Here is a 27,967-nt window from a genome sequence, read left to right as displayed (position 1 = left end):
GGCTAAATCTTAACTTTAATTCCAGATGCTTAATTGTGGCTTTACTGATTAAAAGGAGATTTGAATCTCAATAAGAGCAACATTTTAATATTTGGAAGATTTTTCAGACTTCGGTGAAGCTTTTCAAGCATTTTTTTTGTAAAATTAAGATATCCATAGTGTTTGAGTTTGTTTGTTTTACATAAACATTTGGGCAATGGGCTGTGTCTCAATTCCTAGAACCAGTAATAGGAGCTGCTGGCAAGGAGCAGAAGAGATGCTGGTAAATTAGTTCTAGAGTCTGTAGCAGCAAAAGAAAATTTGAAAATGTGATTCAAATGTCCATAGAAGTAATGAATAAGTAATAAACCAACCCACAATTTGAAACCACACAATTTTAAAAGCAAATCTTAGGATCTGGGTCTAATTTCAGACTGGGGGCTTTGAGGTGGGTGATGTTGCAGGAGCTCCCTCTAGTGCCACCACTCGTGCTGCGTTTGCAGAAGCATCTGTCCTGTGCAGAAACAATTACCTGGGGATGCGCACTTGGCTAATTTGATTACTGCCACAGTGATGCAATACTTGAGATCATCATTCAGCTTTTCAAGTAAGCCTATGAGAGGAAAAGACCAACAAGCAACACACCATAATACTCTTGTTAAGCATCAATTGACCAGTTGATTTAGCTGGCCACTAAACGACCTTCAGTTTCTAATCACAATAGTAACAGCCCAAATTCGATGGATAAGGCAGTGGCGGAGAATACGGAGACCACCTTATATTCCTGCATGGCAGACTGAAGGTTGTACATACGCTCAAGCTAATCCTTCTGTCCTGCAACAGCTTGCTGTCAATGTTTACATCCTAGGAAGAGCACTTCTCTAAGGGTTCAGATGTCATTGAACTCACTTCCACAAAGGATATTTCTTAAGACCATTACAAAGGTGAAAAGCAACTTTTTTTATGTGTTGCTATAATTCCTGGTAACTAATTTCATGTCTCGAAGCTTGGGCAGATTGTCACCAAAGGAAGCAGTTGCATCTTTAAACATCAGAGATGCTAAGACTCTTCTGCCAGGCTATACTGAATCAATAACTGCCCAAGTTCTAGTTCTTTATGCTTTCCTCTGATGGAGGTAGGACAAGGTTCATTAACAACATCCTGCATCACCTTTATCATGACATTTTCTTACCTTAGCCGTAGATAAATGTAGCTTGAATAAAATGTTACAGTAGACTATTGTGTATGTCCCAAGTTGTTTCACAACACCTCAGAAAAAGATTTTGAGGAAGAAATTACAGAAGTGAATGTTTAATAGAAGTTTCACTGTCCTTGCACAAGAAAAACAGCTATCATTGAAGTGTGTGCGCATTTGTGTTTAAGGGATGGGAGAATATGCTCAGAGATGCTGCCTTGGAATGCTGGGTAGTTGTGTCCACAAAGTCATTTTTGTATGGAAAGACAGGACTGAGCCAGGTTCAGCCTCTGAGGCTCAGGCCTATTGCAAAGGCCATTCATAAACAATCCCTGGGAATCCTCCATACCACACTGTTGCACCAGCCAGACCCGACAACGCTGTTGAAAAATTAGATGCCAGTTAGCACCAGTGAGGTCAAAGGCCATGTTCCTCCTGGTCCACTGTCACACCCCAACAAGAGTTCAACTCTAAAAGCCTCTGATGAAGTACAGAAAATGGCACAGAAGGCAGGTGGAGGTCATCTGCCCTGCCAAAATAGAGATTAATTTAGTCTTTGAAATGTGAGGTTAAATCAATTTTAAGCTATTTTCATGAATTATAACATGACCAAATGCTTTTATCTTTGTAAGCACCTGGTTTGTCTTCTCAGTGATTTTACTGTTGAGTCAGAGTTGTTTTTTGAGGGTATTAGATATCTATTTTCCTTAGTTTTAAAAGTTCCTTTTATTATTTGCAATTGCTTTGTTCTTTCCATGAAAAGGTTCCATCTACCTACTCAGTGCCTTTTAAGAATCATCAGTACTCCCCTTTTTATTAATTTTGCTTTGCTAGAGCAAACTGAAGTTCAAAAAACCCACTAAAAAACACAACAAGGTGTTTTGATTGGAAAAACAGGCATATAGTGCTCTTAAAGCAAGCTCCTTTTTTCTGATTGTGACTCACCATATTGCAATGCTTCCCTTTTTTTTTCAGGAGAAGGGCTGTATGTGGCATAATCCATAGAATTTGACAGAGTCACTATCAAAGTCATAACTGATGGCTACTAAGTTAGGAAAGTCTCAACTGAAATTCACTCTAAATAGAGTTTGTTAGTGGGCTTTGTTACTAATTGGAAAACAATTTCCAGGGGATCTGCAGCTGTTCTCAAATAAGATGGTAGATCTTCTCCTTTCCCTCTGTGGGATGACTTGATGCTCAAACCTCTTCCAATATTTTCTCCTTCCTGACCTGCCCTTAGTTCCATTCAATCTGTTTGCCTGTAGCTACTATTTTTAGCCCTGGTGAGTAGTGAAAGAAGGAGAGCTGGGAGGGAGGAAGACAAGGTTGTGGGGAGCAGGAGCAAAGCTCTTTTCATTAGCTGGGCACTGCCTTTGCTCAGCCAGTGAGGCAAGCTGAAGGCAAGTCCTCAAAATCTCTCTAGCTCCTTTATCCCCAGTAGCCTCAGGTACTTTTTATGGTGAGTTGAACATCACACCTTCCAAGCTGCTAGATAGAACCCAAGGGAATGGCAGGAAGATGTGCCAGGGGAGGCTTAGGTTGGGCATTAGGAAAAGGTTCTTCTCCCAGAGGGTGGTGGAGCACTGGAACAGCCTTCCCAGGGGGGTGTCACAGCCCCAAGCCTGACGGTGTTCAAGAAGAGACTGGACAATGCCCTCAGACACGTGGTGTGAACTGTGGGGTTGACCTGGGCAGGAACAGGAGCTGGACTCGATGATCCTCGTTGGTCCCTTCCAACTCAGAACATTCTATGATTTCTATTCATCAGATTGTGATGACCATTTGGTAGTAGGCACAAGATGAATTGGAGCTCTCACTTCAAATCTTGCTGACCTTGTTGGCGTGGTTGTCAGTAGCTGGCTCTGAGGGCATGGGATGCTGATCCAGTATTCTGTTAGTGGAAAAAAGTGTCCGGGACTGTTATCTGTCTCATTTCACGAGCATTTCAAAGAGAAAAAACTGTGTTCTAAAATAACTTGTGTGTATTTTACCCAGGATTATAAAGAGCAAAGAAGGTTTCTGTGAACACTTAAATGAATATGGCTTTTAAAATAAAGTTAGGTACTGTGACAAAGCCATTGGGCTTGGAGGTTGGTTGTACTACAGAAGCTTTACAGGCTCAGGGATGTAAAATACAAGACTCACTTCAAACTTTTCACAAATCATTCTCAAGTGAGGTTTTTTGTTTAAAAAGTTAATTATATTGTGCACTTGATATAATTGCCTGTAAGGGTCCTGCGGCAAGTGCATTGAAGAGTGTGAGGCTCCCCGGAGCAGGAGCTATTGCTCAGTCCCAGTACAAGGAGATTCTCAAACACACCCAGAGTTGCAGTTGTCACCTCCAATATCACCTCACCATGGCAGAAGCAAGTCCCAGCCCTCACACCATCACAGCCACACTGTGTGTGCCCACTCTGGCAGCTCGCTGGGCATGTGGGTGTCACTGATGGTAGGTGCGTGCTGTCCACCACCACGCTGAAAATCCTTGTGATTGCTCAGAAATTCAGCTTCATTCATATCGCATGAACTTCATATCACCGCAGTCAATGGATTCGATTGCAGTCTGGAGGGTCTAAATTTGGTTTGTTACAGGGTCTTATAGAGGAGAGCACTGCAAAAGATATAGAAATGAGAAACTGAATGAGCTTCATGATTTAATTTGGGAATTATTTCCCTTGTCTCTTGGCTCATGATCTCTTTCGCCTTGGTTCACTGGCTATCTATCAAGCAGCTCAGTGTGGTGACTAAGAAGGTGTAAAACAGTGAGCCCAAGGCGCAGAGGGTAGCCAGACCCCTGGCCCTTTGGACTGTCAATCAGGCGGGGAGCAGGCGTGAGGTGCAGGTCTCCACTTCCCCCACTGCATGGTTCCTTCCCTGGAAAGCAGTTGGAGAACAGCTGAAAGAGAGCGAGGTGAGGATAAATTAAAAGCTGATTTATACCCAAGGAAGGAGAAAATATTGAATGCAGCAGTAATTTTTTTTCACTGAAAGATAGTCTAAAAACAGAGGGATGCTATAGAAAAGACTGTTCGGTGTAGCTGAGCTGCAGGAAGACACTCACTCCAGTGCCACCTGCACGTAGTGAGGCAGGGGGCATCCCACATTAAAGGCTGATTGTCAGATTAATGTGGCCTCCGGTGTTGCTGTGCAATGGCTGTACGACGCTGCTGTAAGAAAGCATCTTCAAGTTGCAGAGCTGTGCAGGAAAATAAACCGTACTGTGCTATGTATCTAGAAGAGCAAAAGGCTTCCATGAGAAGGTAACTGGCATCTCAGTGAAACTGTAGATTTAAAGACATGTGACATCCACTAGGATATATTACTGAAGAAAGATGGAAATCTGTCTGGCACCAGAGCCCTGAATTTGTGCCTACCAGGGTTTTGAAGCACATCGCTGAGTTTGCTGGCAACTGGAGAGCAGGCAGGGGATGCCCAGGCTGTGGTGCTCCAAGTCAAACATTGCCGTCTTCTTCTGACAGTGCTCTGGGATCACCTGAAGTGATGATGTAAGTGGTGGTGATGTTAACATGCATATTTTATACATCTTTGCTTTAAAATGCTGTTAGATCTACCTTATGAAGAGAGACATCAACATCAGAACTCCCCTTTAACAGATGCAGAAATTGGGCATGAAAGTGGAAACAAATTGCTTGTCAACCCCTCACAGCCTAGTAATAAAACCAGGATTCAGTTCTTTTTACATTTGAGGTGAGTCCCCTTCCACCAGCCTGTATGATGCCTTTTAAAAATAGGAGGTGACCCAAAACCTTCAGTGATGCTCCTCCACCCTGGTAATTTCCAATTCTCTCCTCCGGCAAGTGAGTGAGCGTGTTTCTTGGTAAAACACCAGCAGCATTGTTGCTGCACAGACACGCTAGTTGGTGATCTGTGTGGTAACAAAACTGAGTGCTCCTAGGGCTCTCTCTCAATGCAGTAAACATTAAAAGGCTGGTACAAAAAATGTAATTACTTGTGATTGCTATGGGAATAACAGCTCTGAGTGTGGTTGGCTTGTGCAGGTATGACTTGAGCTCTTTATTCACCTTAGGTCTTACAATAAAAACCATAAAATTTATCTTCCCGTGGTAATAATTAGTCCATTAGTGATTTAGCTGTATCCTGACAGAAGTGGAGCTGCAGCAGTTTCAGCATCTGACAGTTGGTCCCAGGGTTGCCATAGTAACTGCCAAGGATGGGGAGTGCTTAAGAAAAATGCAGCTTCTGGGTTAAATTCTGGACTGGAAGGTGGCAGATGGATGGGATTCAGCTGCCTCGGGGGGTGGAACCCCACAGCCAGCAAACTGTATGGGAGACGAGCAGACATGCAGATTGAGAAATCTCCCCGGTCAGGCTGAGTTGGCACATGGGAAGTTCTGCACCAGTAAAGCAGGGAAGAGATGGAGTCAGAAGCAAAATTTAACTTAAAGCATTAATTTGTTCCCACATTTGCTCACTGAGCCTGGTGTGTTTCATTTGAAACACACAGGGTCTGACAAGCTCCTGCATAATCCAAGCCTGCCCGAAAGCCGGGACTCAGTGCTCCCACAGCCCTTTCTTGGGAGCAGCCAGCTCAGATGGGGAGGGAGGGAGGGTGGCCCATGTCACTCGGAAGTTAAACTCTTTGGCAGCCTCAGATAGACATAGAGCCAAGGACTTGGGGTCCCAGGCAGCTGCGAGCTGCAAACAATGTTATCAGAGCCACTGAAGCCCTCTCAGAGCACAGGCAACACGTTTCGCTACAGAAAGGTTTCCAAAACAAAAATGTCCTTAGACTTTTCTGTTTGCAAAACAATTTGAAATGAAAAACAGAAAGAAGAAACATCTTGTTCCACCATGGACCAAGACCACGTTTCAGCCAGAACATTTCTCACAAGGGAGAGTGCATGCTTTGTATTAAATATACAAAACCTGAGCATGTGGGAAGCTCCCATCTCTAAGGGCAGAAATCAGGAAAAAAATGACTGTGTGGTGGGTTGGGTTTTTTTTGAACCACGCTTATTGTGGCTCCTTTATACTGTGTGCAACGTTAAAGCCATTATAACAAATGTGTTGTTATATTAAATTCATTTTCCAAGATAGTTTCCAGACACACAATACACTTTGGTATCCACAATCTACAGAAAACTTCTGTGTGCCACCTTTTACCTGTGATGCTCAGCTGTACTGTTTCTTTCCACTTGCAGCATTTCTTCCATTTTTCCTGTTTTACTGGTACCCCAGCTTAGGTTCTTTGGGGTGCACTGGAACATCAATTCTGGTAACAGATTTATCATCATTCAAAGGTAAAGAATTCATATTTATTTAACAAACCAAAATATAACTCCTATAAGATCACTAGATTATGAAAAAGGCATTCTTCACTTTCAAAAATATAAATAAATTTTAGGTTGAGCAAGCAAATATTTATTGCAGACAGGTGTTTCAATTCGTACTCATATTTCAATTTTCTGAGGAAGAAGAGGAAGTTAAACCTTCTCTTCTCCCATGCCTTCGTTTTTTCAAAGAAATTTGACGTTCCTAATTATGACAGAGCAAAGGGAGATGAAAGTCTATTTCAAGAGATGATTCTTCTGTAAATAGCGCCTGGGCACTTCTGCCTAATCTCATTGCATTTGGGCTGTCAGATGAGCATGATAAATAACTCTTCCTATAACCTCCGTTTTGTTGTTCTTCTCTTCTGTTGCAAATAATTGTCAGTTCTAGTCTTTGCCTCCCTGTCACTGAAAGACTTCCTAAATGACAAGGATACAGGAGTCTTGGTTTAGCTGGAGACAATTTTAGCCTCTCTTTTCCAAGAAAAATTGCACAGGCTAAATTTGGACACCGTCTTCTTGTAGAACTAATAATATTTGGTTTATCTTTTGTTCTGTTTCTATTTTTCATTTGGTCAACAGCCCTAGTGATTTATTGCAAGTTATTTAAGTTATTTATTAAAGAGAGACCATCAGTGTGTATTTTTTTAACAAGGAACATGACAAATGTTAGCAATTTCTAATGCACTTGCCTGGCTTTATAAGAACATTATAAAAAATATATCAGCTTCACTTTCTGAAAAATGCTGACTATGAAAAAGCAAATTAGTTCTTCAGGGAAAAAACAAAATATCTTTTTTGTTTAGTCAGAAAAACGGTATAGGGAACTTCTCTTTCCCATTTTTCTAATTGTACTTAGAGCTCAGTGAATCCACCTGAAGACCTGCACACATTTCATCCCTTTGGCTGAATTCACTTGTACCGTTTACTGCGTTTCTTGACTTTTAGTCCTAATCATAAGAGTCATCCCAGGCTTTGGGCTCCAACACAAGCCCTGAGGCAATTGAAGATGCGTTTTAATAGTTTCCCAGACACAGACTGTACCAATAAAATCTGTGTTGTTTTTTCCCTTCCTGATAGCAGGTGAACTAGACCTCCCGGATTGGGTAAATATAAATGTAGCTTAAGAAACTAGACAAAGGTGTCACTAGAACTGCAAAACATCAGGATAACACATCAAAATCAGCATCATTAGATATGCCACACAAAAATGATACATTGGATGTTAAAATTGTGGTGGATGGATGCTGCTGAGCTCCCAAACTCATTTTATGTAATAGTTCATTGTTGTCATCATTAAACATCAACTGGAGGATCTAGTTGAGTTTTTCAGGTGGAAAAAGCAACTCCCCAATTGGAAACAAGGATAGGATGTGATTTTTCCGTACACTCCTTAGAAACCACGTGTCAGTTGACTCATCTTCCTTATATTCCATACACAGTAAATGAATGAATATTTGTATCACACCAGCAGCTTCCAACAGTGTCCTCTGGATTTGCCAAGTTGTGCCTGAAATTTCTCATCTGTGAACTGAGTTTGTAAGGCAGCCAGCCCCAAAACGGCAGCACCAGAAAGGTCCCTTTGCTAATGGGTAACGGAGAAACAACACAGGAGAGAGAGGGCAGGAAAGGGAAAAAAACCCAGCCCTTCTTCCAAGTGTCTGAATAAAAATGACACCACAACAGCAGCAGTGTAGAAAGGCTTCCTCCAGTCTAGGAGGTAGCGGAGGTGTTGGGAAAGGGGGGTGTAGTCTCTCTTTCCCAGTTTCTGATGGGAGGAAGGACTTCAGCTCTGACGTCTCAGCTCTCATGATAACATTGTGAAACTTCAGCCTTCAAATACCATGCAAACAGAGTCCTACCTACCTGGGAGAGACCCTCACCCCAGCTCCCTCGCCACCCCTGGCTGAAGCTTTGCCCGGGATAGCAGGGAGTGGGGCTGGAGGGCACGGGTGGTTGCCGGGAGAGCTGTGATTTAGGCATCTGGACAGTGGCTGGTGTGGGTGCCACCTGCCAAAAGGTCAGAGGGTGTTTATGGAGATTGAGTCCGTGTTCTCTGATGAGTCCCATTTCAAGCTATTTTTGACCACCCATTTATTTCTGCTGCCTCTATGCTCAATATCATCCATTTGCAACTTCAGTATTGTTTTGTGTGAAGGTCCTCAATGCAGGATCACTTCAAAAATCCGTGCCTTAAACCATGCAAGGCTGAGCATGGTTTCCTATTGCCTTAATTTTTACTCTTCTGGGAGCATGGGAGGGGTGACACAAAAAGGTGACTGTTGCAAATGCTTTCTAAAGACTCCACTTAGGCTTTTTGCCCCACTATAAACATCTCGAATTAGAAGCCTGTACTCTTCAAATCTGACACGTGTCCCTCTCTGCTTCTTGTTTGCAGCAGTGACCAGCTGATGGATGCACTGCTTTTAAAGACCGTGGCTTTGAGCTGGAAGGGACGGTGGTTATAGGACATGTCCATTTGTTCTGGCCTCCATTTCATTTGCTCAGGTACAACCTGAAAAGTCCAAGATGAATATGTCACTTTTATTCATCTATCAACATCTTTGCCTGAGGGATGAGTTTGGGGTGTAGCTGAATCTGCAGATTAATTAATCTATATTGAGCATGTAGTAATTGAATTCTAGGCCTTTTTAATAGATGAATGTTCAGTCCCATGACCAAGCTATATACTGGTGGGAGCTCTTAAAAATCAGCAGTCAAAATAAGGAGTAAGTGTTTCCCAATGTCATATTGCAGTTTGGCATACACTGAAAAGCGAAGACTGCACCTGATTTCTTATTATGTAACACAGAAAAAAATACTTACTGTTTGCATGAGATAAGGATTTTTCTCAGTTTCACTTGAGGGATCATGACCAGTGTTTTTCTAACCAGTGGGAAATCATGCAGCTTGACATTTTTGCTAAACTGCCAGTTTTTAAAGGCACAGAATTGAAATCCTACACTTACTCAAAACAAATTTGGATCAAAATTTGAGATCACCTTTTTTTAGTCATTTTTGTAAGACTGTTGTTCATCTCTCCATGCTACTAAGAGACATGCCATTCTCTTGCATAAAAGGATTGCTTGCCCTTATCCTCAGGGTATTCCAGTGAAAGTAAAAGACAATGAGGTGGTTTTGTTTTGTTTTGTTTTTTAAATCATACATAACACTTTATCAGTTTAACAACCCTTCAGTTACCTTCAGTTATCTCTCTAACTTCTGCACTGTTCACACCGTGACTGCACTTGAGAGACCATTATGGTTGTGTGATCTGACCTGGGCAGTAGCATTTCACTAAATCACTGAGAAAGTAATTGCTGCATCTGTGATTTTTTGTTTGTTGGTTGGTTTTGTGGGTTTCCCCACAAAATAATAATAATTAAAAAATCAATAACTTCTATTTTATATACAATGATTTGCGTAAATATCGTGATCTATCTTCAGATATCTTCCTAGATACCATTTTCTTACATATATCTGTGTTTATAGACCCTCTTCTTCTACCTTTCACCAGAGTTGCATTTTAGTCTGAAGGGATTAAGCTTATCAATCCATAGTTTTTTTATAAAGATGAATAATTACAACACTTTTCCACTAGGATTGTGTAATAACTTAATTCAGGGTTATTTTTTCTCTTTTTCGTGGTTAGTTATTTCTCCTATAAAATGCATGTGTGTGGTATTTCATGCCTGTGTATTTTTTTCTGGTCTATTAAACATTGTCTACATAGAAAGTCACTGTTAAATGTCTATGCTGCTGACCTGCATCGAGTCATTGATGTGATAACTTCTCAGCAGATACATGTTGATGTCAGCTGGATTCCCAACACATTTCAGCTGTCAGACTCTTTCTGTTGTACCATCAACTTGGGGCCATAGGAGCAGCAGAGGTATTGATAAGTGGCAGGCTGGAGTCCAAATCTAGTCTCCTAATGATTTCCTCCTGCAAAAAAAGCTGTGGAAAAAAGATGGATAATTCAAGATATTGATTCATGTTCCTTTCTTAACGCTTCCTTCAGCCATTCCCAAGCAGAGCTGATGTGTTTTCTTTCACAGGGTTAAACTTCAGTCAGAAAGCATTTCAGACCATATCTTTGGGATCCTAATTTCCCTTGGTGAACAGCAATGTTTCTCCACACTTCATTTTGCTGCCATTGCAGTAGCTGGAAGACAAAGCTTTCTGGGTGAAGAGTCTGTTTCCAGGACCGGTCTTTGATCAGACCCCCTGGAACAACCTCACTACTGCAATTTGAGGTCCTTACTGTGGCATGAAAGATGATCAATGGAGTAACAAACATTACTTGTACTTAACCACTTGTGATACATTTCCTTTTCTCTTCCTACTTTCCTATGTCTTGCAAGGGATTCTCAGAGATAATCCTATTGTTTTCCTTACCGGTGTACCAGTTTAGTAGATTTTAAGACTTTAAGGTGCCAGCTTGTCTGCTCTTCCTGCCCCAGACCATGGAATTTTTCACCAGTTATTAGCCATTGGATCTTGCATGCATTTTTCTCTCAGATACAGACCCATAAAGAATCTCTGTGTTGGAGTACTCTCCCTGCAATATTTTGATGATGTGTTTTTATTCTTCCAGCCCCTTATGCGATATACTTTGGTACTCTGAACCTGGATTTAATATTCTAGTGATGAGCTCCATGAATTGGCACACCAATGCAATTACCTTCCTGTTTCCAAAGAGTAAAGGATCAACTCTAGATTTTTATAGACAATTAGCTTTTAGAATTACTCTTTCGTTACTTGGATTGTATAATGCTTGTTTTCTTGGGACAGCTGTAATAAGATTTCAGAAGAAAATTGAATGAGACAATGCAATTATCAACCGTGATTACTCTTTTTGTTCTTGTCTTAGTCAGTTCTTGGGGGGAGGGATGGCTTCTTGTACAGTGTTTCATAAATTGTCTCCTGTTGCAATGGCTTTAAGGCTAAATTTAATTATATGACTCGAAGTGGTGCAGACGCCAGCAGAAAATAATTTTATTCCTAAAATGATGTATCGAATGCAGAGTACAACTAATATGAAATATAATGTTGGAGCAAAAAGTGGTACACAATGATAGCTAAAGAAATGCACATATTAAAATAATAATAATGTATTGAACGATGCAGATGAATGCTAACTTTACAGCAGAAGAAAAACAAGATGAAGTACAGATGTGTTTATACATATGTATGCATAACACCTTTGTATATTATACAATGATGCTCTCATGAGACTCTTAATGTCTGCAGCACTTGACTCAAGGTATTGGGAACTGTACTCTCAGACATTCGCAGTTTTACAAATGCTGCCAAAAAGTTGCAAAATGGAAACCGCTTGTGGTCATAGCTGGCCAGTGAGAAAAGGTTCCAGACCATGCCACAACTTTTCAAGCCAGCAAGCTAATGCCAAAAACAGGAACGTAAGAATAGGATTTCTTAAGCCTTTTCAGTGTCTCTGAGCCAGCTGGTCACCTCCCCATCTTTGCTTTCAGCAAAATGGGTCCCCAGAGTCAACACACAGCTCTTTCAGTGTTGCTCATGTTTTTTTTCAGGAAAAACATTCTATGCTTTAAATATCCCAATGGACTTCATTTATAATTTACAGAAACATTTTAGCACAAAATTTGTATAATTGCTGGTCTTAAAGTACTGAACTCTCAATGATATCATTTGTGTGGTTTGTTGTAGCTACTAATAAGTACTGTTTACTGGAGTCTTATGTGCCTCAGTTGTTTTTCTCCAGATGACTGAAGCTAGCAGGAGCTCATAAACCATAAGAAAGTGGGGTTGGAGAACTTTTAATAATCCAAATTACCTTCTTCAAGAATTATTGGTGGAGAAAACATGTTTTCTTGGTCGAAGCTTGCAAAGATTCTGAAGGGCTTTGAATGAATCAACAGCCAACTGTTCAAGAGAAGAAAATAAACCCAAGATAAAAAACCAAACCAAAACAAAAAAAAACAAACCACAAAACCCACAAAAACATATCCAGGTAAAATTACTTGGATCTCTTAATTACTAAGAGGGCAAAAACACTGTAAGAAAAATTCTTTTTATTTTTTTTTAGCAGATGCATGAAGGCAGGTTTTCCAAATTACGTTAGTTCTGCCAACCAAATACTGGGAAAAGTGAGATGTTTGTTTTGTTTGTTTTGCTTTTTAATTTAAAGGAAAGAATTGATCCCCAGCATCTCCACCTAGGAGATGTTAAACATGAAGAAACTTCAAGAAGGTCATGACTATCTTGCCTTTTACTCACTTTTTTTTCGTTTAAGAGCACTGACAGTTCACAGAACTATCACTTTGATCGTTTCTGGGATATGGATTGAAAAATACATGAGCTTATGTTAAGATGGGTAAAAAGCGGCCTGATGGTAACCTCCACTCTGCTTTTAATAGACAGATAACCTGTTTACATTCTCATTAGCAGTGCACCGTAATTGGAGGAGACAACACTTCTCAATTTCCCCTGCAAAGCACTTAATGTGCAGTTCTGCTGCTGCACAGCCTTAGGAGGATGGGCCGGCCATACAGCAGAGAGGTCTGCATACATCTGAACTGCGCTTCCAGGTCCAGGTCGTCTGCAGCCTTCAGGTATCCACGCCCAGGGGCTGGGATTTTAGGGTGGCCAACACAGTGTTTCTTTCAGCATCAAAACAGGTAAGGAAGCAAGTGAAACCAGCAGCAGCAGTACTGCCACATACCCTCAGCTTTGGCACATAATCTCCCCCCTGGTGAGAAGGGTGGTTAGTCAATAAAATGTTAGCAACTTTCAAACCAAATTTTGTTTTAAGTCACATCAACAGAATTTCACTGCACATTTGATTTTTTAACTTTGCACCAACCATTGAAGGGTTACAGCTGTTGTAGGGATAGTAAGTCTTTTGTTTGTAGGCAAGAGACTACTCCAAGTGGAGGTGTTTTCATATTGGCATTCATTGACTGGAGTATTTTTCTAGAAGAAATTATTTATGTTGTGATGGCTTATCTCTGAGGTGCAGTATGGACAGAACCCTCGCTACATGTGATTTGATGAAAACCGGACATTTCTGCAGGGAGCTGCTGGATGATGCAGCATTCATTGCAATGTGAGGGCTGCTGGAAGCAAATGTGTAGTGGGTTTTTCAAAGTGGCGCAGGGGCTCCAAACCTACTGTCGGAGTTTAACTCAAGCTAGCAATCTGACCACAACAGCTGCTTGCTCACTCTCTGCTCCCCCAAGCCATCCCTAGATAGGGGAGAGAATCGAAAGGGAAGGGAGAACTCGTGGACTTAGATAAGCATGGTTTAATAAAATAACTAAATAATACTGATATACCACTACTACTACTAATATACATAATGGAAAGTAGAATATAAAATAAATTATACTCAATGCAGTTCCTCATGAACTCTGCACACACCGAGCAGCCAGTCCCAGGAAAAGCACCCTGGTCCTGGACAGCTGATCCTATGGGAAGCGGGAAAAAAGGCAGAAAGGCTCAGAGGCCTCTCCAAAACAGCAGGATAGCAAAAAGCTGAACTAAAAGACACTACTGAAAGGAACTCAACCAAAACGGAGCAGAATCGGAACAGATCTCTGTCTCCCTAGCCAGAAAACCTGGCTCTCCTTAAATATGAAGCATGATGCTAATGGCATGGAGTATTCTCATTGATCAGTCTGGAGGTCAGTCAAGCTCTGCCCCATCTATGCCCCCATTCCCAGCTGCCTCACACCTGCAGACAGAGTCCAGAAAGACCTTGATTCCCAGACAACAACTAAGATAACAGTAAATTCTTATATTCTCTTTGTTCCAACTCAAAACCACTTTAAAGTTACTTAAGAAAAACATTAACTCTGTCCTGGGGTGTTATCTTCTTGTTCTCAAAACAATTGTACTAACTACGGAAAAAAAAAGGTTTCTAACTGCATGAAGAAAATTAACTTGCTTTCAGTCAAACCAGCACACCTACCCAGCTACTTCAGCCCCTTCTCTCCTGCCTAGTGGGGCTGTACCTCACCAAAGCACTCCCTGGCATCGTATGGACCGCTTGAGCCTCAAGAAATTCTAAAGAAAGTGTGATAACTAGAGAAAAATCCATCCTTAAGCTATAATGTCTGTTAATCAGATAGCAAATTCTGTGTAGTACTGTTTTTAGGACAGTGAAACTGAAAATATTCTGTCTGGATTAAATTTGGGTAAAAGTAGCATTTTGTGATTAACTTAGGAATACACAAGTTTTATTTACTTCATTGTATTTAATGTGATTCAGTATAATGTACTTTAGTATTCAATATAATTAAATATTGTTGACAAAGAATCTAGAGCTTGTCGTAGTTAAACAAGGCTTGTAAAACAACTGTCAACTTTAGCACAAATGGAATAAAACTGTCTTTCTGTGATCTTATTTTAATATAACATCTTACCTACTAATGCACATCATATACTACAGCTTTCAAATGCAGAAATACTTTATGTCTTTCCCTAAACAAAGAGAAATCAAATAAGGTTTGGAGGGTTTGGGGGGGTTAAATCTGGGAGAAAGATGGGGCCTGAAAGTGGGAAAGAGGCACACAGGGTTGTGTTCTGTTTAGGAGAGGTGGTGAGTAAAGGGAGTCTGGATGAGGGGGAAAGGAGCAGACAAGGGTTGTGCCTCTGTCTGTGTGGTTAAGAACAAGGCAGAAGGAATGCAAATATATTTTTAGTTGAAATTAGAGCCACCTTTCTAAGTCTGTGGCCAAATTATCTAGGCTCCTCTTACTCAAAGCAACAACTATCCTGGGGACTTAGCCTTATGGTGGCAAATGTGCCTGTGAACCAGTTAAAAATCACAGTCGTGTTATTGTCAAATTATAGCATTATACATGCAGGGGTTTTATCCTCTTTTTACCATCTCCAGAAGACCCTCAAGTCAAAACTTGCAGAGAAATAAATAGTAAACCAGCATGTTATTTCTAGATTTCCTAAACTGAGGAGCTGTGCAGGAATATTCTGATTTCTGTGGCCTGGGAATGTCAGCTGGGAGCAGGGCAGCCGCTCAAATGTGACGCACGGGAGCTATTTAGAGCACTAAGAAGCTGATAGCTGCACAGCTACTGGCAAGGAATTTGTGGTGTGGCTGTGGATGAAAATGACTCTGTGTGTAGAGCAGGCAGAATATTGCTAAGCTGATTATAAACAGAAATTCTGAGTGAGCTGCAATCCGTTCAAAAGGACGGACACACTGGTGCCTGAGGTGAGAGGTGCTGGACCAGACTGGGACACTCTCCACTGGGTGACCATGTCTCTAGTTTCCTTGAGTTAGTCTGTCTGCACAGGTTTTTTTTCCTCTTATTCAACAGGTGCTTCTCAGTGTTATCAAAAGATGTTCAGAATAGAAATATGCTCTCCAGAAGTTGAGAATAAACAAGATTACAGCTCTCTCTCTGGAAGGGGGACTGACAGCTGTATAGTACTAGTGCAGCTGTCGCAAACCACAGAGTTCCCTGAACAAAGATAAAAGCCCAGCCTGCTGCCTATAAAAATTATTATTACAGTAAAGTGGTGGGTTGTTTTTGTTTTGGTTTGGTTTTTTGAGTTTGGGTTACCTTTTTTTTTTTTTTTTTTTTTTTTTTAATTCCGTGGGATTAGAGGATGTATTGCTCCATAGGGGGTAAAGAGACAGAGCCTTTCTGGCCATGGCTCCTTTTCTAACTCTAAATCAAAAGGCTTTTTCAACCTTAATTGGCAGGAGTCGAGCCTACTTCCTCTGGGCTGAGAAAATCTGATCGATCTCTGGTCTACACTTGGACAGTGCACACTTTGTCCTCCTTGTGCTCCACCCAAGTGTCCCTCATTTTAGTCCCAGCTACTTGACATTAGTATTGGATTCCTGCTGTCTGAAGAAATGCAGCTACAGAGCACCTCTTTCTGAAAGGACAAGCATATCTCCATGGTTCAAAAAGTGCTCCCCTAGGATAAGGCAGTTAATTAAATACTTAACGCTGCTTTACAGGCCTTCTAAGACAAATTATTTCAGATTATGTTCCACTCATAGGTTGATACTGGAGGAGCTAGAGCTAATTAATAGGTATTTTGTTAGTCGGGTCACCTTCATTTTTGCTACATCCTACTAGGTAAAAGTATCTAGATGATGATCACTAAGAATAATAATAATAATAATAATAATTTAAGACTTCTCAAAGTGCTGGTTTGGCTGAAGAGCTGAATATTAGAAAGGGTTGCTCTTCTACCCCTACCACAGGTTTGCAGCCAGACACTCACCTCTCCGGTGGAACAGTTAATGGCTTTAAATGATGTTGGAAAATATGAGAAGCAATCTTTCTCAGCTGGCTTAATTAGAAAAATATGCAATAAGTTTACAACATTCGGTTATGAAATTTGCTGCCTGACTCAGTTTACCTGCTTAAACTGAGGGGAAGGAGTGAAAAAGCTGAATTACTGCTGGCATTTTATCAATCATACCTGGATGTAAAAAGTAAGGATCTTTTAATCCAGTTTTGTGAGAGATGAGGAGATGTTAAGCAAATGGCTGGAGGTACAAAGCTATCCAAGGCTGTGGAGATGGGCTAAAGAGAGATGAATTTTGCACTTGGCAGCACAGAGCTGCTAGGTGCAGTTAGAGAGTGAGAGGGCTCCAGGGAGAAAATGTAATAAGTAAAAGGTGGGGAAACACTGATGCTGACTGGAAAAAAACAAACAAGAAAGTTGCAAAACTTGTGATTTGTCAAGTCAGAACACTCTGTGAAGCAGGAAGCAGACAGGACAAAAAGAGAGCAATCATTGACAGTCAGGGAAGGAAATGTTTGTGGAAGTGGTGGAAAAAACAGGTGAAACAGCAACAGAAATGTCTCCTTTAACTTAGTAGTCACTGTTGAAGTGTACTGGAGCAAAACCAGGAAGCAAGCTGTCAGAGAAGACAAAATCCCATTAACACCTTGTCTGAGACCTTTGAGAGGCTTGAGGAGATACGATCAATTTTGTTGTCATGGAGGCACCAGCTAATTTACTGAAAGTCAGAAAGGTAGAGTGGGAGGAAGGGCAATTTTTCCAAGATTAGAGAAGTACAGCACTTGTAAGCAAGGAAGATAAAGTAGATGAAAATAATGGAGAGAACTGTAGAACGTGAAAAGCAAAGGAAATGAAGGGACAGTTAAAGAAAAGTGCAAAATGGATTACCTTCCCCTGAGGTGTTGCAAAGGCCAAGCTCTTAGCAAAACTGTCATCTTCGAAGAAAACTGATCTCCTGAAAGCTGTGAGTAACATCCAGTGAATCATAAATTGCTAAAAGATAACTACTTCATTGGGTTTTGAGAAGGACTAGCAATACTCTAACATATGGATGCTGGGATGACCAGACTGTCAGAGGGATCTATTCCACTTCCTACTATCCCCCAACTCACTTAAGATACTGGAGCCTCTATCCATTCTTCACAACAAAGAAAAACCAAAACCTGTTGTTTTCCTTGTGAGGAGTAAAATTCTGCACTGAAAAGCAAATTTTCTCTGCCTCCTTTTCACAATGATGCTGGTGGGTAGGACTAGTCTGTGATTAATTAGGAGCTACCAAGAATACTTTCAGGAGTTAAGCGTGCCTTAAAAAAGAACCGTCACCATCAGAGCTTGTACCAAGGGTATAGCCCAAAGTGAACATCTCATTCTGTGATATCCTCCAAATATTTATCCTACAGTTGTCCTTTTCATCAGCTTCTCTCTGAGGAGTGCTTATTTTCCTCTTCTGCTTGTGGCACAGAATTTCTTTATTTTAAGCTCTCATGGGCATCCAAACATGGCAGTAAGTAACATGGACATTAGAAGTACATTCCTATAGGGCCTTTATTCTTTAAAAAAAGAAAGACACAGAGAAAACTGAAGCATTACCTTTAAGCTTCATTTGCCTCATTGCAGCTAAGGATAATGATATAATACTAAGAGGATACAAGGTCTTAATTGCAAATGTTTAAAAATCCTTTAATAGTCCAACAGAGACGGGCAGTAGCAGAGATGCCAGACTTGATTTCACACTTTTCCTTTTCCTTTCTAGCTTTTCCTTCTCAGAAGGGAATACCTTCCTCTCTAGAGTGACTGGTGCTTCTGTAGCTACTGAGGGGCTCACTTGACCTCTAGAGCAGGGTTGTCCAACTCATTTTCACTGGGGGCCACATCAGACTCGCGGTTGCCTTCAAAGGGCTGAATGTAATTTTAGGACTGTATAAATGTAACTACTCCTACATTTATACAGACCTAGAATTAAATTCGCTCCTTTGAAGGCAATCACGAGGCTGATGTGGCCCCGGTGAAAATGAGTTGGACACCCCTGCCCCAGAGCATTTCCCTTTGCAGTTCAAGGGCGCTGCTCCATAGGCCACATCTGCCTGGCATGTGGGTCTCGTTCCTTCTCCCTGCCTGCTCCTTGACTGCAGCACAGGCTGTGACTGCAGAAATGAGGTAGGAGTGGAGAACGGCAATGCCTCCCGTAGCTTTTCAAAAGCTCAGAACCATTTCTCACTTGTGCAAATAAACATCTGACAGAAACATATGGCTAGGAGTGAGCAATAGCCCCCTACGCTCGCTCACATGGGAGCTGACAGGGCTGTTTGATGTAATGTATGGAAGAAAGAAGGAAGTGGAAATACATTTCTTTAAAACCAGGGAATTAAATTGTTCTCAAAAGTGACCTGTGCAAAATAGCTGCCAATTCCAACCATTTGCATATGGTGTTTCTCACTCTCTCAAATTCTGTCTTTCCTAGCCTGCCACAGTCTAATTATTGCAGGAACCAAGCAGATATGTACTCAGTTTCTCCATCGTGTTTTACCTTGTATTTGAGGTGGTGATCTTTGCCCCATCATTCTGTTGTGTTGGTTTGTCACTTCTGACTGCCTGCTCTCCAGAGGCAGAGTATGCCTGTCATCCTCGTCCTGTGAGTTTTCCCCAAATATACAAAATTTTCTGAGCCTTGCTGGGTCAATTATGTTTTGGTTTTTCTTTTTTATAAATAGTAAAGGTCTTCAGTGGGACTAGGAGAGAAAACTACTGAGATTCAAGCAAGAGGTGAATGGCAGCTTTATCTTGACAATTCTTATAATGAGGATCCAAGCAATATCCAGCTCCAAAATTCCACTCCACATGGCTCTGCTCCTTCCCCTCATTTTATCTCAAGTGCTAATAGGCTAGGGGTTTTTTTTCTGTTTTTAGGCTGGTTTTCCTTAAAATGCAGAAAATGTTCAGGGCCAACTAAACTGAGATCTACAGGACAAGGAGAAAATGTCATCTGGGACTCATGGGAAAAGTCCTGGAGCTGGAGGCCAGAGGGAAGCATCATTTGTGGCAGTGATGCTAAGCGGTCCTTTGGAGCAGTGAAAGGAAAGCTTGTTTACACCATTGCCTTTTTAAATCCCTATTTATAAACTGGTGGAGGGCGGGAGGCTCTGAAACTAGGTATTCCCATCTGTTCTCCAGAGTAGTACCTCTGCCAATGCCCTGTCTGTACCACGTTGAAGGTAAATTAAGATCTGATGCTGCAGGCATGTGAGTGTGAGGGTATCAGGGAGAATTATATAAAACACCTTTACAACTGGTTATTCAGGATGTAGCATCTTCTCTCTCCTACTGTGAGTGATGTTGATCAGAGACTTGTTGTTTGGAAAATAATCTGGTATTTCAGGGATGTTGCACAACCTTGACTCTCAAGTCAACCACACCTCAAGGGATTGCTTTCAGAAGACTCTCTTTCCCTCCTCAGTTGAGTCTGCCAGTTCTCCAGCACTGTGCATACCCGGTATCAACTTGAGGGCTAAGCAATCACCCCGTCAACAAAGAGAAGGAAAATAATAAATAAAAAATAATGCAGTCAAAAATATGGTAAGACCACAGCATAACTTTTTAGGCTGTTTTATTTAATTTTGTTGATTCAGACCTTAAATTCCTGGGTGCACTTATTTAAGATTTCAAACTGCAGATCCATGTTCTGTATCTGTTTCCCATAGTCTGTTATTGACATACAGTCTGTATTGACCCTTCGCAAGGAAGATATCTGCCTGCCTATTGCATCTTGTGTTTGCAACATTGGGATGACAAATTTCTTTCTGGTTCCTCAGTAGAAACTAAGACCTCGCTCTCTGGACCTTTAATCTGCTGAGACAGCAACATTTCTTCCTCTCAAATATAGGTTTTTGATGCCTTTTTCATTTCACAACAGTTGCATAGTGCAACTGCTTCATCTTGATTTCTGGAAAGTGAGCATGGAAGGGTGGAACACCTGTACTAGGAAGTGGTCCTTCCTGGAAATACAGAAAACCTGTATTTTCTCATTTCCAAATAGTGTGTGCAGTAATGAGTTTCAAGATTGATAAAAGAAGAACTCATACCTCCATGATCAGATATACTAGGCTTACAAAGAAACGTAACATGTATCTGAATGATTAATCAAAAGCTACAATAACACAAAGTTCCTACTTAATCAAACATAAATAACTATGGTACAAAATTTAAAAATATAGTGGGTCTTTTAACTACCTTGTAATCACTGCAATTCCCACAGAAGAGGTATAAACATGCCTAAGTTTTCACCCACACTTCCACCTGCTTAAAATCCACCAGACCTGAAGAGTGGAAGTTTAAGGGCTGTTTTGGGGTGTTTGCATGACCCTGGGGTCTGAAGGATTCCAGGGAACTATGTCCCAGACTTCTCAATGTTCATTAGGTGCACTGTGCTATTAAGTGGCAAGAAATCTCATCGAGTCGGTGGAGAAATTGCCTCTTGGTTTCAGACTAAATTTAGGAAAAGTTCTGAATGAAACAGACTCCTCCATTTTTAAGATAACCATCAGGAGAAGTTTAGCTTTTGGGAGAAATTGTTCCTGATCATCCTTCACAGATGAACAGATATATATTGCTATATTGCTGGTAGAATACCACCACTTTATCTTCTTTTTTTTTTTTTTTTTTTAATCCTAGAGGTAAGCAACTTAAGAAAAATTGTTATTTTGATGGGTATTTGTTTAACAACTCATTAAATGGTGAAAGCCACTTCATATCAGATACTTTTGAGAATAGTCTCTTCCATCAGCCCAGTTCAGTCTCCAGAAATGGCTTCTCCTTTTTGATGAAAATTGTATTCTCTAGTTTTTAGTAATGTAAAATTCTTTTCTGTAACTCTTTTTAATCTTGCTGGAGGTATAAGATGAAATTTAAAAGAAAGTGAATTAATTTTACTCTAGATGCTAGATTTAGGCAGTCATGTTGTTAGTGTGTTGACTTCAGCTGTGAGCTAAGTTTAACACATGAAGGGTGTCCATTTGATGATGGTCTCCTCTTGCCCTTCCCCTCCCTGCTGTTGGGTTCACTACTGCTCTGTACACTCGGGAGATGCATGTAAGTCCTGCCTGGTAGTGACAGCATCGTGGCTGATCTCCACACCAGCTGTTAAGGCAAGATAGCTGTCATCCCCTCCCTGTCCATCCCCTGCAGCCTGGCTGCTCTTGGACATTGATTAGGAAGCAACTACATAAGTTGGGCTCCAGCAAAGTATCTTCTTTGACAGTGACAGAGAGGGGATGTCATAGAAAAGAATAATAGAATCATAGGACAATTTGGCTTGGAAGAGACCTTCAAAAGTCATCTAGTCCAACCCTCCTGCAATGAGCAGGGACATCTTCAACTAGATCAGGTTGCTCAGAGTCATGTCCAGCCTGGTCTTGAATGTCTCCAGGGATGGGGCATCTAACACCTCTCTGGGCAACCTCTGCCAGTGTTTCACCACCCTCACTGTAACGTATTTTTCCCTCACATCTAGTCTCATGTAACAGGAAGAGGGCAATCAGTTTCCCCTTTTCAGATTATTCTAATGAATGGCTAACAATTTCTGCACGATCTCACTCCTGTGAGATGCTAAAGCTGGCCCAGAAGCAGCAGCACAAGGACGCAGTGACAGCCCAGCTGCATGGGCAAGGAGCTTAATGGCAGTGAATTTCCCCGTTCCATCTGTGCTGAGCTCTGACCCAGCTGCCAGGCTGCTCCTGGTAACCCGCCTCACTGACAGTTTGCTCACAAATCTCCGTGTTTTGGTCTCTGCAGCATCAAAGTAGCTTTAGGTTGTCAGTCTGTAAGTCAGCAACAGACCTATGGCTGAGTGGACTATAGGCTTCATGGGTCTGTAGGCAATGACACTGAGGAAACGTGCTGCAGGCAGCACTATGCTTAGCTCTGCCTGTCAGCTTCGATTTTAGCTCTTTAATTTCCTGTGGCTGCAGATGATGGTGAATGGCTGAACTGTCATTTAAAGACTCTGCGTTATACATCACGTTTTTTTGCAATGGAGATTGTAATTTTTCTATAACCATCCTTAGGATCTTGATTTCCTGCTGCTCCTTGACTGAAGTCTGTAGAAACCTTCCTAGATTCAAATTACTAGTTTTTATTAAATTTTTTAATATATGTATATATTGAAGGGGTTTTGAGGACCTGAAGAAAATCACTTGCCTTCTAATCCAATAAGTGTTGGGAGCCTTTGTGTTTTATCTCTAAAATTCACTACTAAAGAAAAGAAATAGGAATTGGGTTGGGCCCGTCCTAGTTGATTGTAATGGGCCTATGCATATAGCTATTCAGATGAGGTGTGTTTGCATTTGTTCTCTTTCTCCCTTACTGTCTGCTAATCAATCTATCAGGTTATGTAAAATGGAGAAAATGGGATCTTATATATGTTGTGAAATGAAAGTCAGTGGCCAAAACACTGGATGGCCCTTTTAGAGTTTTTTAAAGTCTCCCTCACCATCAGAAAGGATAAAATGGATTTGTGATGATCTCTTTTTTTTTCCTATGGAATTTTTACATGAATAACAACTACTCTGTCTTCACACTAAAAAAAAAAAAGAAAAGTTTTGACACTGAGTAAGCCACACTGGAGATGATTCATGAGCTTTTACTTCAGTATGACTATTGTTGCATCCTGACCTACTCTTCCCATTTGAATTTGAATTCTCCTAGCTGCATCATGATAGAAATCATCCCTTTGTCTTGTGTAAGATCTTAGAAAAAGAAGGATACTCCAGTGCAATGAAAATGCATTCTTTTCAGTGATGACAAAGCCAATAATAACACCCTTACTGAATCCTTTTATATACTTTGGAGGGTTTGCTAAGAGTTACAGGCTTTACTTGACTAGCTCTGTTCTGGGCAGGAGAAAATGAAAGTGAGAAATTGTCTTGTAAAAACATCCCCAAGAGAAAATTTAAGGCAAAGAGGATTTTTGAAGTGTAAACAAAAGTATGAATCACTGCCAATGGGTGTTAAGCTTCATGACTGCTTTTTACTTCTATTTGCATAGCTGCACTTTGAGGCTGACTCTAGGTGACTAGGTACCATCTTTCCAAACCCTACATTTTCCTCCTGTGGATAAAGCTTCAGATCAGAGCATTGCTGATCCAGTGTTTAATGAGGAAAAATATTTAGCAGTAGTGATTAAGATCGTGCAGGATCAGGGAATTGACACAGAAAGGGTAGAAACTTCTAGAGACACCAAGCAGTGGATATTTACCTAATTCTTTCAATTACAAATATGATTAAAAATACAAATAAGGTATGATTATTTAATGCTGTAAGACAGAAAGCAGGTTTTCAGTTTTTCTTAGAAAATGCTGAAAACCCTGTAGGCTGCACAAAGCAGATGGTTTAATAATTGACCCTGTCTCTCCGTTGCATTGAAATATGATATGCTGAGCTCCATATCCTTTATACTATCCTTTTCTCTATTGATCTGCAGCCTGAAAAGCAAAGAGGTAAAAGAATCTTTGTGAAAAGCAGAAAGAAGATGAATAGTTTTTCAGTGAAACAATCAGAATCAGTTTATGTTTCCCTGACATTCCACAAATTGTGATTTTAGAGCCCTGAGCTTCTTGCCTCTTGTTCTGTTCTCTCTTGATGCAGTGGGATGAGACTCACATGACACAAACAGGGATGCTATCACATGTATATTCAGTGTGATTTTAAAAAAAAAAACAGTTATGAATAAATTTCCTCACCATCACAATTGGTGGGAGGCACTCACATACCCAATAATCCATCAGTGCACACAGACGTGGTGTGTTTGCGAGAAGCTGACAGCACTGGGAGTTGTGGGGTGTTGATTGAGGCTGTTGACTGTAGCTCCAAAAGCCTGGGCATGTTTGGGAGTCTGCCTGTGCTGGGGCTGAGCGATATCTCCCGCTGCGGGAGGGTCACAGTCTTTGGGAGTGATCAAGCCCAAGTGAGTTACACAGTGGTGTGCATTGATAGCAGCTGCACGTTGCCCTACATGTGCTGAGCGATGCTCCTTTGTTACAGAAAGAAAAAAATCCACCTCAGAAATATTAAGACAGTATTCTGTAGTGAGTCTTAGACACAGAGCCTCTGAGCCTATGAAACCAAATGCCCTGCTACAGGTTTTAATCAACTCAGTGTTTATTCAGAAAGAGGCATAAATCCAGTGCCCCTAAAAATTAAACTAGTTTTTGACTAGGACTCAAGGTCAAGTCTCAATTAGCTCATGCTCTGAAAATGTCTCAGCCACAGCTTGCACATACATTACCCCATAAAACATTCCCCCACATAAAACTCTTCTCTTTCTCTTCATATTCTCCAAGTCCACGCTTTATGGACTGACCCCCACAGCTATCCCGAGCCAGTTTATCACCTTCCTTTCTATGGCTTTTGCTGAACACTCTGGATCTAGAACAGGCTGTAATGTAATACTTGGCAGACGCATGCTCCCTGTAAAACAAAACTTTGTTTACTCATGTTATTGGCAAAGCTTTTAAATGTGACCACTCAAGACTAACAAAGTAGAAGGCAAGCAAAATAGTATTTTATCTCTGCTATTTAAAATCACTTGTCTTCAAATCATCCTGAATTTTTGCACCTGACAACTTTTGAAGTTTGGGGGCAAAAATGCCTACTACAGTGGCCTCTAAATGATTTCCACATCAGCAAATCTACGGTGTTCATTTCCACTGTATATATCTTGACACTCCTGTTAATACTGGTGACAGATGAAGGCCATTGCTGAGTCTCCAGGAACACCTTGTGCTAAAGTGATCAGATTAAAAGTGAAAAAAGGACATGGGCTGTAAGGAGGCTCTTCCCTCTTAACATGCACTACAGAGTGATGCCACCTGCATCAGGTCACAGCTGTCAGTGCAGATGGTGTGTCACCTTACATAACCTGGCAGGGGCCATACGGCAGGAGGACACTCCGTCTGGGTCAGGTTATACAACAGAGTGTGTGTTTGAGGCTGACAGCACAAACCAGAGTCTGGACTGGGGCCTGCATCCCCCTACACGCAACGTGAATTACAAGGATTCAGAGAAAAGGCAGTTAATAAAATATTTTACTTAAGATCTCCCACACAATCACAAGTAAATAAGGAACAAAACAACACACAAAGAATTACAGTAAAAGGCGGTGGCAGTGGCAGGTTCAAGACAAGGAGGAAGTATTATATTCATTCCCAGGCTGGGTAATGAGGCTGCAGAGCTCCCTGCTGCAGGCTCTTATGGATGCTGATGCTTTAAGACTGGGTCTCTGTAGCTAGGGAACACCATTTCTGAGCAGACTCCTCCTGTGTACCACCACTAACTAAAATATTCTTAAGCTAGATAAGGTAATTAGGCTATTACCAATACTAAATTACTCATGGAGAGTTGTGCTCATTTCTTACTAATGAATGTCTTTGCCTTTTTCTAGTGTCCTTATTTCCAATCCATCTAAAGCACATCTGTTCACCTACAGCTTTCTGTCACACTTTATGAGGCCGCTACCTTTATTTCCATTTTAAGTGACTTCAAGTGGTCTCTTGTACCATATAACATACCAAAGACTACCGAAGGAATTAAGACTAAATTATGGTTACCAGTGCCTGTCTTATTCTTGCACTAAGGGGTTGGAAATTAGTCTCTGTCAGGAATGTCAGGGAACCTGCTCTGGTCAACCTGTGGCAAAAACACTGGTGAAGACAGACTACTGAACAAGAACTTGTCAACCAGGCACCCCTTGGCCAAACTAGGACATTTCACCAGCCTCAAAATCGCCTTTTTTGTTGCTTTTTCTTTCTTTCTTTCCCTGCTGCCATCCCCTTCTTTTTCTCAGTTTATACTTTCTGAAAATTCCCAGCTCAGACCACTTGCTAGCATTCATAAGGCTTTTCACAGAATCACAGAATGGTTGGGGTTGGAAGGGACCTCTGGAGATCATCTAGTCCAACCCACCTGTTAAAGCAGGTTCACCCAGAGCAGATCACACAGGAATGTGTCCAAGTGGGTCTTGAATGGAGGCTCCACAGCCTCTCTGGACAGCCAGTTCCAGTGCTCTGGCACCCTCAAAGTAAAGAAGTTTCTCCTCATTTTCAGATGGAACCTCCTGGGCTTCAGCCTGTGCCTGTTGCCCCTCATCCTATTGTTGGGCACCACTGAAAGGAGTCTGGTCCATCCTCTTTACACCCACCCTTGAGATATTTATAAGCATTGATGAGATGCCCTCTCAGCCTTCTCTTCTCCAGGCTGAACAGACCCAGCCCTCAGTCTCAGTAGCGGGTGGGCTACAAACATGCTCCAGGCCCCTAATAATCGTTGTAGCCTGCCGCTGGACTCCCTCCAGTAATTCCTTGTCTTTCGTAAAGTGGGGAGCCCGGAGCTAAATACACATCGGCTCACATCATCCTCCACACGACGATCCCTCCCCCTCCAGCAGGCTCTTCCCCGCGCTCCACCTGCCTCCAGCGGAGTCCATTTGCTCTCTTTTTCCCCCTCCCCAGACCTTCCTGCCGCCCCCAACCTTCCTCACCAGAGCCGGTGGAGCAGAAGGGAGGCCGCAAGCCCGGAGCCACAGGGCCGCCCGTTACCGGACACCCGCACCTGTGCGTGGACGCGCTGACCCGCAGACGCGGCTGGCGGCGCCATCTTGCGGCCGTTCGCCGGCAGCGACCGTTATTTCCCAACCTCCATCTCTGTACAGGCGGGAATCCCCCCCACCTCGCCCCAAAACGGTCACCGCGATCCTCTCGTGTCACCGCCGTGGCGGGACGCGGCGTTCTGCGGCCGTTTATTTTGTGGCCTCGAAAGAGAAAGCACTGCCTGAGGACACTTCGTGGCGGGGGGGGGGGGAAGGAAAATAGTTGCAAAATAGTGACCAACCCCGTCACAGAGATAAAGAGAGAGTTTGTCTGTCTTGTTTCCCATAGTGGTCAGACATGGCTGTGCGAGGAGGCAGAGCTGGGAGAGAGATTTCTCTGCATGTTTTTTTTTTTTTTGTCTGACTCTCTGCCATTTCCTCTGTCTCTGTTTGTGCCCATCTTGCTACATTTTCCACATATTATATGTACACATTTGTGAGTGACTTGTACTACTGTGTATCCTGGTGCCTACCCTTGTGTGTATCTGTCATATTACATGCAAATAATGATCTGTGTGCTGACAGGTTGTCGAAACTTCCATTTATCTTGGGGCATCCATATTTAGCTCTGAA

The 27,967-nt window shown here is 41.7% G+C and overlaps 1 long non-coding RNA gene across 3 annotated transcripts; it reads right to left on the bottom strand.

The window, feature by feature from the left end:
• Positions 1 to 73: 73 nt before the first annotated feature.
• On the bottom strand, positions 74 to 27,498 carry LOC102088728 (uncharacterized). 3 transcript variants are annotated; one of them, XR_010475458.1, is made up of 6 exons: positions 27,287 to 27,479; positions 12,305 to 12,393; positions 10,251 to 10,443; positions 6,320 to 9,001; positions 4,549 to 4,667; positions 74 to 3,785 (listed from the first exon to the last, which is right to left on the bottom strand). It is a non-coding gene; the product is annotated as an uncharacterized LOC102088728 (long non-coding RNA). The 3 variants fall into 3 exon arrangements; XR_002413706.2 differs by having other exon boundaries at positions 6,320 to 6,428; positions 27,287 to 27,442; XR_010475457.1 differs by having other exon boundaries at positions 4,549 to 9,001; positions 27,287 to 27,498.
• Positions 27,499 to 27,967: the final 469 nt, after the last annotated feature.

Source organism: Columba livia, chromosome 1, assembly GCF_036013475.1.
Source record: "Columba livia isolate bColLiv1 breed racing homer chromosome 1, bColLiv1.pat.W.v2, whole genome shotgun sequence".
In the NCBI taxonomy this organism is placed as follows: Eukaryota; Metazoa; Chordata; class Aves; order Columbiformes; family Columbidae; genus Columba; species Columba livia.
The sequence above is the reverse complement of the archived record's forward strand: the minus strand, read 5'-3'. Positions and strand labels throughout refer to the sequence as shown.